Source organism: Pan paniscus, chromosome 14 (assembly GCF_029289425.2).
Source record: "Pan paniscus chromosome 14, NHGRI_mPanPan1-v2.0_pri, whole genome shotgun sequence".
NCBI lineage: Eukaryota > Metazoa > Chordata > Mammalia > Primates > Hominidae > Pan > Pan paniscus.
The window spans coordinates 90,875,788-90,889,560 of record NC_073263.2 but is presented as its reverse complement, the minus strand read 5'-3'; the positions used below and the strand labels follow the sequence as shown (position 1 = coordinate 90,889,560).

Below are 13,773 nucleotides of genomic sequence, written 5' to 3'. Positions count from 1 at the left end.
TTATCTGGAAGTTAACTTTCTTCCGTCATATCCGTTCTACTACTAAGCATGCCCAGTGATTTTTTTTAATTTCAAATATTTTATTTTTTGGTGTAGAATTTCATTTTTAAACTGTTTTGCTTTTCTTTTGTTTTTGTTTCATTTTATAAGTGTCTCTGTTTGCTCAATCATTCTTTCTCTTTACTTAGTGTGAAAGTATATTTCTTCACCTCATTGAGTATAGAAATAGTAGCTGCTTTAAAATTCCTAATAGTTCCATGTAATGGGTATAATGCGTAATTTTGTGGTTGTCTTCTATTGATTTTTTCCCTTGATCATAAGTCACATTTTCCGGGTTTCAATTTTGACTTTTATCTGGAAACTGCAAATATTATTTTGTGTAAACTCTGTACTCTGTAGGAACTTTCTAAAATACTGTTGACATTTTTGATTCAGCACCCATTTAATTTGATTAAATTCAATTTTCAGCCTGCTACACTTGAGGCAGGCACTGGTTCATATTACTAGACTGTTCTTTATTCTTAGCTCCTACGTGCTTTCAGTTTCCTGCACACAGGTGGATCAGAGTCAATGAGATACGGTGAGTTTTAAACATTTGTAGTTGCTGTTTCCTGACTTGTTTTCATGTGGCATTTCTGGTAGCCTTGGTTCCCTAGATCCCTCTCTCAATCTCCGCCCGGAGAAAGGAATTGTTTCCTTTCATAGTGATAGATAGTTTATTATTGTCTGTCTTTATTTTTTTAAGCCTCTTTAAATTATTTTGTTTTAAGTGTGCCTCTTGTATATTGTTTATATTTGAGTAATGCTTTGTAAACCAAATAGAAATTCATTTTTAAGAGAAGAATTAAAATATGACTTCTAACGTCCCAACTCTCAACTCTGTCATATTACTTTTTATCACAGTTACTGTATTTTATATAATATTACCTCTGTTTCTTTTTATATATAATATTTCCTCTGTTTCTATGGAATTGGTTTCTTGTCTTTTTATTTTATTTACTATTTTAGAAAGTTCAGTATTTTTTTCATGGTAGTTAACTTTGAATTTAGGACATTTTATAGTGTTCTCATTTTTCTATATTTCACTTAAGATTTTATATCTGTTATTTCAGGTTTTGCTGGAATCTACATACTGCCTATAGAAGAGTGTTAATCAACTTATTCCCCTTTCCTCTTTTCCTCTTCATTCTTCTGCCATTTTTAGTGTTATTTCTATTTATTTCGGACCATAAAATATTTACATGTTATTCTTTCACCCCATCCCTTCCTTTATTTTAGGCTATTATTAGTTCAGAGTGTCTTTCTTTGAAATTGTTGAAAATGCAATGACATGGCTCTTTTCATTTGTATGCATTTGAGAACTGTGATATTCAAATATCTTGTCTTTTTATGTTACTGGATTTTTTTTCTTCGGATACCTAAGGTTTTTTCTTTTTGTTTTGTTTTTAGTAGCTTAGTAGTTCTTTGTTTTTGTTGCTTTGACTTTCTAGTAGTTTGACTAAAATGTATTTCAAATTGATTGTTGTGAAACAATTTTCTCAGGTACCCAGTGGACTAATTAATTTGTTAACTCAGGTCTTCTTCCTCCTCCTTATCTTTGGTACCTCCTCCTCTTTCTCCCCCTTCTTTATCTGCGTTCTTGTCTTAATTTTCCTCTTCACTTTTTAATCAATGTGGTGTTTTCGTGGATTAGGGTGTCAACTAATATTTATGTCATGTATTTTATCTTTTTTCAGGAAGTTATGTTATATACATATTGGCTCTTTTTCTGACTGCCTTCATCTATACTTGCTCAAAACACATTTACTTGTTTTTCTATCTTATTTGCATAGTTGCTTCCCTGCTTTTCTCCATTGTCCCTAAGATTTAGGTTTTTTTTTTTTTTTTTTGGTTATATAATCTCCTAGGTTACCTTGTAATTGAATATTTAATTCTTATACCAAATATTTTTTCAAAATTAATCTTTTTAAAAATTTTGTCTTTAATTTTATTTCTTACTCTTCTTTTTCTATTTCTTTTCTTAGTGTTTGAGTTGTTGATCTACATTTTTTTCATATCACAAAATACTTGTTTGAGCATATTTAACTCATCAGAGAGTTTTTATATTTTTTCTATAATTTTTTGAGAAATTTATATGTATACATCTGACATTACATTGGCAACCTACTTTTTGTTTAATTAGTTTTAAGTATAATAATATAATTATGAATTTGCATAATTATATAAAGGTTTTGAGAATGTTTGCTGTAACCATGGCATCTCAGCAGTAAATGACATTTAAAAGAGGCACAAATAGTCACCAAACTGTGGGAAGGAACGAAATAAAGGAATAGGAACAAAATTAAGAGATCAGTAAATTTATAAGGTGTGCTAGTATCTGCTTTATTATCTCAATATTAGATGTTTTAATTAGTATAATGTTTACTAAATATACATGGACATCATAGCAGAGATATTTACCAAAGTATGCTAAAATATCTAAGTAAAATGAACAACTTTCATTAGCTGAGACTATTTAATGCTGTTACTTCAATCTGATATGACATATTGTATAATAGGCATGAGTCTTTACAGTGATAGAGATTTTGGCTTCATGCTTATATTTCACCTCTAATTTTGCAAACTGACAAAGTGTCTCTCTTTAGACATCAAAATGTAAATGGTATTTGTACTTTCCTCAGAGCTCTTCCATATTTTACAGCTGTTTCTGAGAAATATGCTCAGGGTTTAATCACTTGCTTCAGAATGGATGAAGAGACAGGTGCTCTGAAAATTATAGGTATTTAAAATAGAGCTTATGCTGGGCTATGTGTGAGCATATTTTAACTCTTATGCCTTCATGAGACAACAACTTTCTTTTAATCTCTCACCAAATACAACTGGATACACTTAATTTTTTATTCTCCCTGCTCAATTTCACATTATGTTCCTAGTCCCTGACATAACAAAATACACAAAATGATTCTTGAATACTAAATAAATACAAGTTTATTGTTTGATATATGACAGACTAAAACACTGTGGAAAATAAACTTCATATATAGTATGACTTGAGCATCACTCGTTCTTCCTAAATGTGCTAACCTTAACAGTCATCAAGATTCTTGCAACCAAAACATCATCAAAATATCAAGTAAACATTGGAGTATTCATTGATCACTTAATAAGAACAAGCTTATATATGAAATGTTTAGCTATGCATTTGATATATAAACATCTTTCTGTTATTCATTTTATTTTGTAGAGATTTTTCTGAAATATTTCAATTGACTTACTTGAAATAAAAAATACACGTTAAAATAATAATTAAATTTGAAGTTATATACAATGGAACTCTTTTTCATCAATGTTATAAAAGCAACTAATATCTACATGTTAGAAGTTATAGTTTTAATAATGCATTGATGAAGCAATGTATATTCCAATTATTTGTCATCCCTCTTGGAGAAGAATTTTATTTTGGCATTGGGCAGGGAATATATTTTTGTTGCAGGAAGTATGGACATGTTCAAAGAATGACGGTAGCATATCAAATGAACAAAGAGGATTTTAGAAGGGACTTCTGCTAAGAAATTTTGGAACAATTTGAGCATCAATCTTAAGAAAGGTATTGATAGATTATTACCTATCAATAGCTTTTCAATATCAAAAGCCCGTAGTCCAAAATGATGAAATAAGTAAATGAACAAATAAATGAGGAATAATGGAAAACTCTTTTTAACAGAATAATGACATATAATAAATATAGAATAGATAATTGGAGTTAAAATTCATCCATGGCTGCTAAAACTAGTGGATGAAAATTTGAAGAGAAATGGAAAATTTACATAGCGTCAAATTATTATGTTATAAATTACTTAAAAATTATAAGCAGAAGAGTGATCATTTTACAGAACAGAAAAATTGGAGACACTGTCCTAAGCAAGAGGTTAAAACTACTATGATAAATATTATGTAAAACGAATATTGTGTGACACGATGTAAAAAAATACAGCATTGCTTTTGTGGCATTTATTGCAAAAGTACAAAAATGAATATAATAAATCCAATTTGAAAAACGTTTTAAACAATACTGATTTGTATTTTTCAACCATGAAAAAGGCTAACAATGGACAAAATAAGATTAAACGAAAAAGGTCAGATAATCGTTTCAGATGATAGTAGACTGAAGAGACATGGAAACTAAATGCTTTGTGTGACCTTGCTTTGCATGATCCTACATAAATAAAACAGTAATTTGGGTCATTATACAGATAATACATGAAATGTGATTATTTTATCTGGAGTAGAAGAAATTATTATATCAATGTTAATTTTCTTAATTAAAAAAGCATATATATGTGTACCCATATATGTACACAATATATAGATATTACCTCAGAGAGAGAGGGATACAAATTGAGGGAATGATAAAGCAAATAGGAAAAATGTTAACAATTGGTAAATCTGAGTAAATAGTATTCAGGATCTCTAGTGCCATTCTTGCAACAGTTTCATAAGTTTTAGCATACATAAAAACGATATGTGCACAAAGTTTTTATCAATTAACATTTTATATTATTTTTGTTAATGACAACTGTATCTATAGACATTTGACAAGTAATACATAGATCTGATAATTCCTTACCTAGATGATATGGTTTGGCTGTGTCCCCACCCATATATCACCTTGAATTGTAGCTCCCACAATTACCACATACTGTGGGAGGAACCCAGTGGGAAATGATTGAATTACGAGGGCAGGTCTTTCCTGCACTGCTCTCATGATACTGAATGAGACTCACAAGATCTGATGGTTGTAAAAACGGAAGTTTTCCTGCCCAATCTCACTCTTTGCCTACTGCCATCCATGTAAGATATGATTTGCTCCTCCTTGTCTTCTCCCATGGTTGTGAGGCTTCCCCAGCCACGTGGAACTGTAAGTCCAATTAAACCTCTTTCATTTGTAAATTGCCCAGTCTTGGGTATGTCTTTATCAGGAGCATGAAAATGGACTAACACAATAAAATATTATTTTATATGTATATCTATTCTACTTTGTTTAATAAATTATAAATTCAACTAGTTTAAATGCAAAACTGTTTATTGAAAACAATTCATGATGGATATTTGTGCTTAACTGGCATATGGACACTTGGCGTTCTTATAGATCAATTTAATGGGAATTGTGGTCTCCCAAAAATCATTTGCAAAGTTTATTGTATACTGGATTTGTCTGTGGAGATATTTTTTACATTTATATTACATTGTTAAAAAGTATATTACATTTTTCAAGAAGTATTGGAACAATTGTTAGCCCGACTTTCTTTAACTACTACCCCAAGTTACTTTTTTTCCTGGTACAATGGAAAAAACTTATTTTTGTCATTATACTTTGCACACTCTCTATGTAAATTTACTACGTATCATAACATATGTATGTGTTTGTATGTCTGTGTTGGTTTGGTTCTTTTCATCCTTAAGATCATATATCTGGTGTTGTTATTTCTTTCTAACTCATTGTGTTAGGCTGCTCTTGTATTGCTGTAAAGAAATATCTGAGGCTGGGTAATTTACAAAGAGTTTTAACTGGCCCACATTTCTGCAGGTTGCACAGGAAGCGTGACACTGACATCTGCTTGGGTTCTGGGGAGGCCTCAGAAAGGTTTTACTCATGGAAGAAAGCAGAGTGGGAGCTTACACATCACTTGGCAAAGGCAGGAGCAAGAGGGAGTTGTGAGGGAGGTGCCACACACTTTTAAATAACTGGATCTCAGGTGAACTCACCCATCACCAAGGGGGTGGAGGTTAGCCATTCATGAGGGATACACCTCCATAATCCAAACACCTCCCACCAGGCCCCACTTCCAACACTGCAGATTACATTTTAACATGAAATTTGGCAAGGACATAGATCCAAATCACATCACTCACCAATACCTGTTTTTTAACAATAAATTTGAGTCATCAAAACTCACAAGTTTGTACCACCAGTTGATATTTCAGCTATTGACTTTGAGAATTATGCATTGTAAGGAAGGAGAAATTGAGATGAATGCCCATGTAGTAGCATATACAATATTGTATTTTGGATCAGCTCTGTGCTAGTGGAATATACAGATGCATTAAAACAAAAGATGTGATAGCACTGCAAAAACATTTTTTTACTTTAATATTCTTAATTTGGGCCAATTATTATACTGTAAAACAAAAATCCATTTGCATTTTATCTCGTTAACTGTTAATACAAAATATTCTTTTTTATGTCAATTTTTAAATCTAAAATAGTGCACATAGGCAAGGCATAGTGGCTCACGCCTGTAATTCCAGCATTTGGGAGGCCAAGTGGGTGGATCGTTTGAGCTCAGGGGTTAGAGACCAGCCTGGGCAACATGGCAAAACCTCATCTCTACCAAACAAACAAACAAACAAACAAACAAAAACAGGCGTGGTGTTGTGCCCCTGTAGTCCCAACTCCTTGGGAGGTTGAGGTGGGAGGATATTTGAGCCTGGGAAGTTGAGTCTGCAGTGAGCCATGATCGCACCACTGTGCTCCAGCCTGGGCAACAGAGTGAGAACCTGTCTCAAAAAAATAAATGAATAAATAAAAATAAAGTAGCGCACATAGCAGCTGGTTCTCCACACAAACTCTGAGAAGTAGGTTTTGTGAAATATTCATAGAAAGATAAATCATCTACTAGATAAAAATTACATTGCAAGCATTAAAACAAAATGTATATTCTGAAAAATTTAGAATATTACTTTATGTAAAATTATTTTTTTACATTTTAAAAAATGTAAAATGTAATTCCAAGCACATAGTAAGGATACAGAAACATCTATTCATTGACTGTTCATTTATGGTTTGGTGGAGTTCTATGTAAATATAGAATACATGCTTTTCAACTCATATTTTCAACTAATCTTTTAAAAGTATTTCCATTGCATATTAAGGATAGTATATCAATTCAAAAAATATCATTTCAATCCCATTAAATAATAATGGCATTAATATATAAAATAAGTTATCATTTCAATCACTTTAAAATATTTCAAAATGCTAATCTATTATCTGAAAAGAGCAGTGCACAAACATTAGTTTCACATATTTATATTAATATGAGATCTAAAAATGTGGTTTGTTTTTAATTAAAGATGTTGACTATCTCCATGTGTATTTGTGTCTTTGTATGTGTGTAAGCTTTTCCTCTATGCTTATTTTGCTTTAAGTGTTCAACCTGCAAGTTAAAATGTTTAATATAATGTTATATTAATTAATATTTAATAATGTTAATTAACTCTCACTTTAATAAATAGCTTTCCTTGTTTGTTATTCCTCTAATTTTCCGTTAAAATCTAAATTTTCATAAAGAAAATTATACATAGTTTCAATGCTACTAACAAGTTCGGACAGCTTATGTTCATGATAACCTGCCTTGTTATTTTCGTTAAGTGAAGTTCTGTAAGAATGTGATCATCGACAGTCTCTAGTAACTGGGCAAATAGCATAGCTTACTGGAAGAATGCATAAAATATGTTTGAATCATAGCCATTATTGTTTTGCCAAACAAAATATTAAGGAGCATTTATCTTACTACCTTGAAACATGCAGATAAATATTTCTTTTGTGTACTTTATCATCTTTCTTTTTTCCTCCATTCCTCCCTGTCCTGTACTTTTTATTATTTATGGAAACAAATCACTGACATTTTCAAGATACACATGGTTCTGATTAATAGTTTGATCAATATCAGACAGAATGATACATGCAAGAGAAATACATTTTGATTTAATCTCTGCCTTTTTTTTGTTTTTTTTTGGTACAGCAGCTTAACCTTTTGCCTAACATATGAGTATCCTAATTTTATAAGTTGGAAAATGACAGGCATGTAAAATAACTTTGCCAATATTTTCCAGCAACTAGCAGGTGGTTACTACCTACTAGTGGTGCTTTGAACACATCTGTCTGGCTGAAAACCCATGTTGTGAGATACTGCCTCTCATGTGATATCTATGAAAACAATTAAAAAGGTTAAGTTTACACCTCGTCAAACTCTTGGGCTGACTGCTATCCTATTTTTTGTGATATGGTAGTAATGTATGAAAAGAAAAACAGGCTTGTATGAGTAGTTCACTTATGCTATTGCAAGGTATCAAGTTGCAAAGAATTCTTATCTTTCACTCTTCTCTACTTATTATTCAGAACTACAAATCTATTTCAAAAAGAAATGCTGAGTGGCCACTCTTCTTTGGTAGTAGTTTTAATATCTTTGTTTATTCCTAGTATTCCATAGGAATTCCATACCTCAAACCCACAATGGCTTGCAAGAATTTCTGAGCACCAGGCAATGTTGAGATCCTTGTGTAACCCTGATGAGAAAATTTACATGTAAAAGCCTGAATGTCAGTTAGCTGAGAGGCAAATTGTATCTTTTTATCCATTTTTATATTAACTACTTAACAACCAATTCATACTCAATTTTAGCTTAATAGAAATGTTTAATATGAGCCAAATGTGGGAAAAAAAATTATATTTATTAAGGTATGATAATCTTTACCACTCTCCAAATTAAAACAACTAAAAAACCAATTTCCTCAAAGAAGATGCTATAGTTAAATTATATATATTTAATTTCTCAATGAAAATAACAATAGATTTCAGAAAACATTATCTTCTCAAATTTGTCAACAAATTTAATTTGTAATTCCTGCATAAAAGAGTTACATGTGTTCAACTTCTTCTCTCTTATTTCACTCTAAAAAATGACCTTCAGAGTGTAATGAATAATGGATTACTTTTTAAGAAATTGTTCAATGATTACTTATTTTCCTCCTATAGGCCATTATACATTGACTAATTTATTTTGGCAATAATTTAAAATATTTCATATATATTACAACTAATTATATATATAAAATAAATAAATATATAAAAAGAATATATATATATATATACATATACATTCTTCCTCCAAAACTCACATTAGCAATTTTAATGTTTGAGAAAATTAAAGCCATCATTTGCCTTAGTTTAAAAATGATACAACGCTTTTTTTTTTTTTTTTTTTTTGTAGACGAAGTCTTGTTCTGTCGCCAGGCTGGAGTGCAGTGGCGCCATCTCAGCTCACTGAAAACTCCGCCTCCCGGGTTCAAGCGATTCTCCTGCCTCAGCCTCCCGAGTAGCTGGGATTACAGGTACCTGCCACTACGCCCGGCTAATTTTTGTATTTTTACAAGAGACGAGGTTTCACAGTGTTGGCCAGGATGGTCTCGAACTCTTGACCTCATGATCCGCCCTCCTCGGCCTCCCAAAGTGCTGGGATTACAGGCTTGAGCCACTGCGCCCAGCCGTTCAGTTTTATAAATATCCCCAAATGTTTACTATTATTTCATGATTAATCATTTACATAATTTTTCTTTCTCTCTTCTATATTGGTTTGTTAAATTAATTGAAAACATAACAGAGGCGTCCTCCCGGGGATGGGTAGCCGGCGCCCACCTGCCCGCGGACAAGGGAGCCGGGGTGCCTGCGAGCGGGGGACGCCAGGCGGGGCCGGTGGCGGGACGAGGAGGAGGAGAGCGCGGGCCGGCGTTCCCCCCGGGCGCAGCCGACGGGGACCCAGTCGCACTTCCTGTATGAGCGGCGGCCCAGCCCTAACCGCCACCCATCCCCTTGTCTCCCTCTCTGAACCCGCCCATCGTGGGTAGGACACTCAGCCGTCACCGCCTGCTCTGCTGGCCGCTACCTGCAGCAAGATAGGGCCGCCATCGCCTGGCGACGACAAGGAGGAGGTGGCCGCTGGAGCCGGGGCACCCGCCGCTGCTGGAGCGACAGGTGATTTGGCTTCTGCACTGTTAGGAGGAGCACCAAACTGATGGGAGGTTTTGTCAGCCACACCTACAACTATAAAAGATGAAGCTGGTAATCTAGTACAGATTCCAGGTGCTGCTACTTCAAGTGGGCAGTATGTTCTCCCCCTTTAGAATCTGCAGAATGAGCAAACATTTTCAGACGCAGCAGGATCAGATTCATCAAATGGTACATAGTCCAATCAACAGATGGTCGGCAGGTTCAAACTGGTTTCACAGGCTTTTCAGATAATGGAGGTATAAATCAAGAAGGCAGTCAAATTCAGATCATTCCTGGCTCTAATCAAACCTTACTTGCCTCTGGAACACCTGCTAACATCCAGAATCTCCTACCACGGACTGGTCAAGTCCAGGTTCAGGGAGTTGCAATTGGTGGTTCATCTTTTGCTGGTCCAACCCAAGTAGTTGCTAATGTGCCTCTTGGTCCGCCAGGAAATATTACGTTTGTACCAATCAACAGTGTCGATCTAGATTCTTTGGGACTCTCCGGCAGTTCTCAGACAATGACTGCAGGCATTAATGCCTATGGACATTTGATAAACACAGGACAAGGTACAGATAGTTCAGACAATTCAGAAAAGACTGGTGAGAGAGTTTCTCCTGATATTAATTAAACTAATACTGATACAGATTTATTTGTGCCAACATCTTCATCACAGTTGGCTGTTAGGATACATAGTATAGGTATATTACAACAAAACACAAATAGCTTGACTACTTCTAGTGGGCAAGTTCATTCTTCAGATCTTCAGGGAAATTATATCCAGTCACCTGTTTCTGAAGAGACACAGACACAGAATATTCAGATTTCTCCAGCACAGCCTGTTGTACATCTACAACTTCAAGAGTCTAGGCCGCCAACCAGTGAAGTCCAAATTGTGCAAGGTATTACACCAAAGACAATCCATAGTGTGCAAGCCAATGGTCAAAATATATCACAACAGGCTTCGCAAAATCTTCAGTTGCAGCTGAATCCTGGAAACTTTTTAATTCGGGCACAGACAGTGACCCCTTCTGGACAGATAACTTGGCAAACGTTTCAAATACAAGGTGTCCAGAACTTGCAGAATTTGCAAATACAGAAAACTGCTGCCCAACAACTAACTTTGACACCTGTTCAGACACTCACACTTGGTCAATTTGCGGCAGGTGGAGCCTTCACTTCAACTCCAGTTAGTCTAAGCACTGGTCAGTTGTCAAATCTACAGTTACAGTAAACTCTATAGATTCTACTGGTATACAGCTACATCCAGGAGAGAATGCTGACAGTCCTGTAGATACTAGGATCAAGGAAGAAGAACCTGATCCTGAAGAGTGGCACAACTGTGTTGTGACCACAGTTAAGAGTACACGTGGCAGATGAAGAAGGGGACCAACAACCTCAAGAAGGAAAAGGACTTCAGAGGGTAGCTTGCACCTGCCCCAACTGTAAAGCAGGTGGTGGGAGAAGTACCAATCTTGGGAAAAAGAAGCAACACATTTGTCGTATACCGGGGTGTGGTAAAGTCTATAGGAAGACCTCACATCTGAGAGCTCATGTGCATTGGCATTCTGGACCACGCCCTTTTGTTTGTAACTGGATGTATTGTGGTAAAAGATTTACTCGAAGTGATGAATTACAGAGGCACAGAAGAACACATACAGGTGAGAAGAAATTTGTTTGTTCAGAATGTTCAAAATGCTTTGTGAGAAGTGACCATCTTGCCAAACATACTAAAACACAGCAGAATAAAAAAGGTATTCACTCTAGCAGTACCGTGCTGGCATCCGTGGAAGCTGTGCAAGATGATACTTTGATTACTGCAGGAGGAACAAAATTTATCCTTGCAAATATTCAACAAGCTTCTGTTTCAGGAATAGGAACGGTTAATACCTCTGCCACCAGCAATCCAGATACCCTTACCAACACTGAAATACCTTTGCGGCTTGTCACAGTTTCTGGAAATGAGACAATGGAGTAAATATTACACAAACACATATTCATTGTGGTTATTTTTATACAGTACTGAGAAGAATATTGTTCCTAAGTTCTTAGATATCTTTGTATTGATGTGCAAAAATTTTTGGATTGACAGTAACTTGGTTATACATGACACTGAAATGCCTTACTTTGTATGATATTCCATAGTATATTAAAATGGTACAATTGCATGGATTTTGTAGATACTTTTGGAATCTAGAAGAAATGAAATTTTACCACGTTATATAAAGAGAAAATTGAATTTAACAATGCGAATGGTAATCTAACCAAATGCATCAATCCTGTGTGGTTTAGTGTAAAAATGAGAACATGTTAGTATTTATCTATTGTAAGATAAAGCTGGTGGGTGAAAGAAATCATGTTATGATAAAAATTTTGTAATTTTCTTGATGACTGGAATTTTTATTATGCATAACTGACAAATCAAGTGTCCACACAAATGTTACATAGTGTAAGTTTTACTTAGCTTATCAATTTGTTGTTTCGAAGCTAATTATTTTAATTAGGTTAACTATCTACAAATTTTAAGCATTACTCTGGTAAGATTTTGAAAACTACGTTTTAACATGGAACTCTAGGGATAGTCACCTTTTAAATCCTGTTGAAAAGCCATGTTTAAGATTTAACTTGCCAAAACAATGTCTTGTTAATGTTATTTCAATAACAAAATTGGGCAACATAACCAATGTTTAAGGAAGTTTAAAATGTATAGCTTGAGGCATTTGGATGGTAAGAAAATGTTATAGTGAATTATCCTTTTTCTTCAATATTGGGGGACCAAAACAATAAGGCGTATCGCATCTTAGCAGTGATTTTTATCCAATTTTGTTTTCAAAAACCATATGTCTGCCAGCGCCTTAAAAGCCATCATGTAAATTACCAGTAAAGTATAACATATGCAAACATAACCAAATCACTTTCATAGTGACGATATTCCAACCATTTGGATATTAGTCATAGAAAAACTAGAGGTTTTATCATTGTTTTGTCTTTTTTTTTTTTGTCCAGGTAGTCAGTCTGCACTTAAATATCAATCATTTTCCTTTTTTGCTTCTTCCCTTAAAATTTACATGTATCTAGTACATTTAATTGAGAACGTATTTTTTTATTATGCTGTATTTTCTTTTTATTTTTAAATTAGTTTATATTTTCAATTAAAAAAATGTACAAAATAAAGCTACAATGCTGGTCATGGAAGAGCTATACAATTTTCCTAAATGTATACCTGTAACTGCAGCAGTTAACCTATTGCAAAAATTTGGAATTCTGTTCATTTGTTATTCTCGAGACCATCTCAAATTTAAAGGCGACCTTAATGTACGTTTAAAGTGTATTATAACAGTGTGATAGTTAATAAAACACTATTCCTTTTTCTTTTGAAAAAAATAACAGAGGGATATGGAGTTCAATATTTATTTTAATTGTGTACTTTTCTGTTATTCAGCAATAAATAATAAATAAGCAATAAATATGTTTTATATAGGCGAATGCAATTTGCAAAAACTTAGACCAGACATTCACCGTATTAGAAAAAGGCAGGATAATTTTATATTGTTGTAGAAATATACTTTATGGAATACCCTATTGAATCTAAGCATTAGTGGCTATTGCTGCTTCTTAAATTTTCATGCCATGAATTCAAAAATACCTTATATATTTCCTTAGTTTAGTGTTCCAGTAGTTGATAAAAGATCCAATGAAATGAAACTAGGTTGGGTATCAAAAATTTAAAAGTTTTATTGACAGAATGGTATTATTCTACAATAGATAATTTCCCCACTGAAACTGATAGTGATTTTTTAAAATCTTATTTGAAGTATTACAGTGTACAAATAAATTCTGGTGACTTTTTTCATTGAGAGTAAAATCATGCTATTTGATAAATATAATTTTTTTTTTTTTTGAAGTGGAGTCTCGCTCTGTCACCAGGCTGGAGGGCAATG

General features: G+C 33.8%; 1 pseudogene; it reads left to right on the top strand.

Annotated features, from left to right (window-relative positions):
• LOC100971904 (transcription factor Sp3-like) overlaps positions 1 to 13,211 on the top strand; it is a 44,647-nt pseudogene extending 31,436 nt beyond the window's left edge.
• Positions 13,212 to 13,773: the final 562 nt, after the last annotated feature.